Source organism: Syngnathoides biaculeatus, chromosome 20 (assembly GCF_019802595.1).
Source record: "Syngnathoides biaculeatus isolate LvHL_M chromosome 20, ASM1980259v1, whole genome shotgun sequence".
Lineage (NCBI taxonomy): Eukaryota > Metazoa > Chordata > Actinopteri > Syngnathiformes > Syngnathidae > Syngnathoides > Syngnathoides biaculeatus.
In genome coordinates, this window is record NC_084659.1 from 16,152,747 (window position 1) to 16,158,502 (window position 5,756).

Genomic DNA, 5,756 nt, shown 5'->3' on the forward strand with positions numbered 1-5,756 from the left:
CCACAAAAACATTACAGGCCTTTGGAACCAACGAAAAGCTTAGTTTGGAAATATTCACGTTGTAACTTTTTTACTGCCAAAAACAGCGTTTCAGAGCATGATGGCACAGTTTCCTCAACTTGGCTATAAAGTCAAATAGGATGCTTTTCTTGCCAATTTTATGCATGTTTTCTATAGAACTCTCCACCACACAACATAAGGCCTTTGGAACCAAAAGAAAAGCTTAGTTTTGGAAATATTCACGTTTGTAACTTTTTTACAGCCAAAAACAGCGTTTCAGAGCATGATGGCACAGTTTCCTCAACTTGGCTATAAAATGAAATTAGGATGCTTTTCTTGCCAATTTTATGCTTGTTTTCTATAGAAACTCTCCACCACACAACATTACAGGCTTTGGAACCAACAGAAAAGCTTTAGTTTTGGAAATATTCATGTTTGTAACTTTTTTACAGCCAAAACTGCGTTCAGAGCATGATGGCACAGTTTCCTCAATTGGCTTATAAAATCAAATAGGATGCTTTTCTTGCCACTTTTATGCATGTTTTCTATAGAACTCTCCACCACACAACATTACAGGCCTTTGGAACCAACAAAAGCTTTAGTTTTGGAAATATTCACGTTTGTAACTTTTTCACTGCCAAAAACAGCGTTTCAGAGCATGATGGCACAGTTTCCTCAACTTGGCTATAAAATCAAATAGGATGCTTTTCCTCCCAATTTTATGCATGTTTTCTATAGAACTCTCCACCACACAACATTACAGGCCTTTGGAACCAACAGAAAAGCTTTAGTTTTGGAAATATTCACGTTTGTAACTTTTTCACTGCCAAAAACAGCGTTTCAGAGCATGGTGGCACAGCTTCCTCAACTTGGCTATTAAATCAATTAGGATGCTTTTCTTGCCTATTTTATGCATGTTTTCTATAGAACTCTCCACCACACAGCATTACAGGCCTTTGGAACCAACAGAAAAGCTTTAGTTTTGGAAATATTCATGTTTGTAACTTTTTTACAGCTGTTGGATATTTTATTTCTACATCATCATAAACTTAAGTTAGTATCTGACTCCAATTTGTGACCTTACCCAACTGCCACTCATCCCACATATGCACGCTCATTCTGCAATAGAAGGTATCAGGAACCGGATTTTCACACACGAGTGGATTTATTCCTTCAACACAGTTTTTTACAGCCAAAAACAGCGTTTGAGAGCATGATGGCACAGTTTCCTCAACTTGGCTATAACATCATATAGGATGCTTTTCTTGCCAATTTTATGCATGTTTCCATAGAACTCTCCACCACACAACATTACAAGCCTTTGGAACCAACAGAAAAGCTTAGTTTCGAAATATTCATGTTTGTAACTTTTTTACAGCTGTTGGATATTTTATTTCTAAATCATCATAAACTTAAGTTAGTAATCTGACTCCAATTTGTGACCTTACCCAACTGCCACTCATCCAGAATATGCGCGCTCGTTCTGCAATAGAAAGGTATCAGGAAGCCGGGATTTTCACACACGAGTGGATTTATTCCTTCAACACCACCTGGGTCTCGGGTCCCTCTCATTTACAACCCTGTACGTCTCTGTTCCCTCAGCCGACGTACTCTACATCCGAGTTTCCCAGAACAATTTTAAAGTACAATCTACTGATTCACTATTGGTTCTGTCTCCTGCAGGTATCCTTGGCGCTCTCTCATTGGTCTCCTTTGGTCCGCCGGATGTTGGCCCGACTCCTCCCCTGCAGAATCGCGTGCTGGCTCCTCCTGTGGTGGTTTCTTGACAGTAGTTTTTCCACCAACTGCCTCTTGAGTCCTCTCTCCCCGCATCCTCTTGCATTTAGCACCGTCTGTTCTAAAACATTCCATTCTTGCACCACATACCCTGTTTCGTTCCACCAGTCACATGCTCAGCACTTTACAGTCTCACACTTTTATACACAGGATGTACAACATCTAATGAACTACTTAAGCTCAAACTCTTATATTCCTTTACTCCCCTCTCATGACCTCAGACGACTGAGGTCTCACAGTCGAAACATTTTTGTAAACACGAGTTTAAAATCAATAGTTAAGCTAAAAATCAGCAAAAAATTAAAAAATTAGTAGAAATTAAAAATCACAGTAAAAATTTCATTCTAGTAGAAAATCAGGTAGAAAATTTCATTCCCTCCTCATGGCCTCAGTTCCTGAGGCCACCTTCACATACTCACATCCCGGACTCCCGGAGGGCCACAGCTGTCCTCCGCCTCCTGGGGGTCCCTTCTGAGGGATCATCATGTACGGGCCACCCGGAGGGATTGGCCCCAACGTGCGTTCAATTGTCTTAACAGTTAATGATCTGATACAGAGGAATACAGCAACATCCGCATAACACCATATAGCAGCAAACACACGTATAAATCAGTACTGATGCAATCAAGCTTTTGTATTTGCCAAAGACGTTTAAACCAGTCAGAGTACCAACTGGTGTCCACACCTGAGTGCTCCTTCATTTTGTCACCCAAGCGTTCACCTGTGTCGGTTGTTTACACTTCAGATTTAGCATTAGTTTGTGTGTCTGTGTCAGCGTCTTACCACCATCTTGCTCTGCTTCATACATACCGTTCCATCCATTGCAGGCACAAAGTCTGGGGCGGGCGCACTGTGAGTATTGGTACCACTTTTGTCCCTTTAGTTTCCAATCGGACGGCGTGTGAAGTTCTAGCCAGAACCTAAACGGTCCTTTCCAGCGAGGTTCAGTCCACTTCCGGGAAAGCACCCGGAGTAGAGGTACGGAGTGATGCTGATGACGAATCCGCAACCACCCATGTCCTGTGCCTGCGCAGACACACTGGATACAAGTGAATGACGGTACTTCCAGTATGCAGCGTGTGATAATCAGAGCACACTCATGTGCCCCTACAGGAGGTGATTCCGATGTTCACACCATCATGCACATACGTAACATTCGTGCCGTCAATGTCTTCATTATCCATGTTTTGTCCTTAGGGGTGTTCACACTTTCATACACAGGTGTACCAACATCTAATTCAACTACTTTAGCCAAACTCTATATAACCGTTTATTATATACACGTGTTTAATCATTTATCCAAACATTACATCAGGTTTCTAACAGTGAAATCAGTCTGTGTATGTTAGCCAACGCGTTCTATGTGTGCTATACGTCGAACGTTTAGGCTATGTGCTTAGCCTCTATCAATACGGAAGCACACTGCTACTTTCTAAACATCGATATTGCTAAATCATGTTAAACATAAATGAGGGCAGGTGGCTGGATTCCGGTCCACCGACTTACATGCACCCGGTGGCTGCTCCTAACGTGGAGTTCCTTTTTGTATCCGAGGCCCAAAAACCCTTTGCAGCAGAGAAATACCTCCTCGCAGGCGCATTTTTCCTCCAGACAGGAACCCCTGACCCCTCCTGACGGAGCTCTTCCTCTCTCGTCCTGCTCGGCATCCTTCCCACAGTGTCCATCTGGTGGGTCTGCAGAGGTACTGCCAGCCTCGAAGCATCGCTTTTTTTTTTTTCCACCGCAGGCGAGAGTGAAGACAAACACCACAGTAGGTCCTAGACGGGGCAATGAAATCACGGCATCCCGTAGGAAGCAGTCCTACGATATATACAATATTTTAAAAATGTACAAATGATGTTTAAAAACCCTGGCTGTCGAAATAACTCCTGTGTTGTCGTTTGCCGCGCAAGGACTTATGAGTGTCAGGGTTTATATATTATATATATATATATATATATATATAATATATATATATATATATATATATATATATATATAGACACCACAAACATAACCAGAAAAAATGCATTGACGCATAGACCCTTCATACACATATATGTAATTTAGTCTGTGTCACCATTCTCAAGGTCTGTAATTCATTGGCCCCAAGGAGATGTGTCCGTTCGGGCCTGTAAGACAAAGAAGACATGAGATTTCGCGTTCCCCCTCGTCCCCGTGCGCGCGGAGGGGCGATTTCGGGTAGGGCTGGAATGGTGTGTGTGTGTGTGCCTGCGGACATCGACCCACCCCTGCGCCACGCCATCGCGCCCCCAGAAGCCTCGTGTCGGCCTGCGGCGCCTCCTGTACCGGGCGTCTGCCCAGTCCTCGTCATCCTCCCAATACCACCCCATCTTCCCGTTTTCCTCGTGTTCAGCAAGCAGCGGAATGTCTTTTTATAATTTTTATAAAGACACCTGTTTTGCCTATGATACAAAGTCTATTCTCTACAGTCCAGGTCTCCTAATAAAGTGTTCAAGAACGTTTCTTGTCTTCATGAACAACCGTTTTATATATACACAGTTGTTTCATAAATTTATACAAACATTACATCAGGTTTCTAACAGTGAAATCAGTCTGTGTATGTTAGCCAACACGTTCTATGTGTGCTATACGTCAACGTTTAGGCTATATGCTTAGCCTCTATCAATACGGAAGCACACTGCTAACTTTCTAAACATCGATATTACTAATCATGTTAAACACAAATGAGGGCGGTGGGCCGGATTCCGTCCACCGACTTTATGCACTCGGTGGCTGCTCCTAACGTGGACTTCCTTTTTTTATCCGAGGCCCAAAAACTCCTTTGCAGCAGAGAAGTACCTCCTCGTAGGCGCATTGTTCCGGACGGGTCCTCCATACAGGAAGCCCTGACCCATCCTGACGGAGTTCTTCCTCTCTCGTCCTGCGCGGCATCCTTCCCACAGTCGCCATCTGGTGGGTCTCAGAGGTACTCAGAGTACTGCCAGCCTCGAAGCATCGCTTTTTTTTTTTTTTCCACCGCAGGCGCGAGTGAAGACAAACACCACAATAAGGTCCTAGACGGGGCAAGGAAATCATGGCATCCGGTGGGAAGCACTTCCTACGATATATACAATATTTTAAACAATGTACAAATGATGTTTAAAACCCTGGCTGTCTAAATAACTCCTGTGTTGTCGTTTTGCCGCGCAAGCACGTGTGAGTATCAGGGTTTATATATATATAAATATATATATATAATATAGATATCCACACAACCACGTAACCAAGAAACATGTATTGACGCATAGACCCTTTTTTACACAAATATTATTTGTAGTCTGTCTGTCTCCCTGGCCTCAAGGTCTGTGATTCACTGGCCCCAGGAAATGGTCTCCGTTTGGGCCTGTAAGACAAAGAAGAGATGAGATTTCGCTTTCCCCCTCCTACCCGTGCGCGCGAAGGGGCGATTTCGGGTTAGGGCTGGAATGGTGTGTGTGTGTGTGTGTGTGTGCCTGCGGACATGACCCACCCCTGCGCCACGCCATCGCGCCCCAGGAAGCCTCGTGTCGGCCTGGGCACACTCCTGTACCGGGGCGTCTGTCCAGTCCTCGTAATCCTCCCATTACCGCCCCATCTTCCCGTTTTCCTCGTGTTTGGCAAGCAGCGGAATGTCTTTTTATAATTTTTATAAAAAGCACCTGTTGTGCCTATTATACAAAGTCTATTCTGTTACAGTCAAGGTCTCGTAATAAAGTGTTCAAAAAACATTTCTTGTCTTCATGAACAACCGTTTTATATATATACACAGTTGTTTCATAAATTTTACAAACATTACATCAGGTTTCTAACAGTAAAATCAGTCTGTGTATGTTAGCCAACGTTTCTATGTGTGCTATACGTCAATGTTTAGGCTATATGCTTAGCCTCTATCAATACGGAAGCACACTGCTAACTTTCTAAACATTGATATTGCTAATCATGTTAAACACAAATCA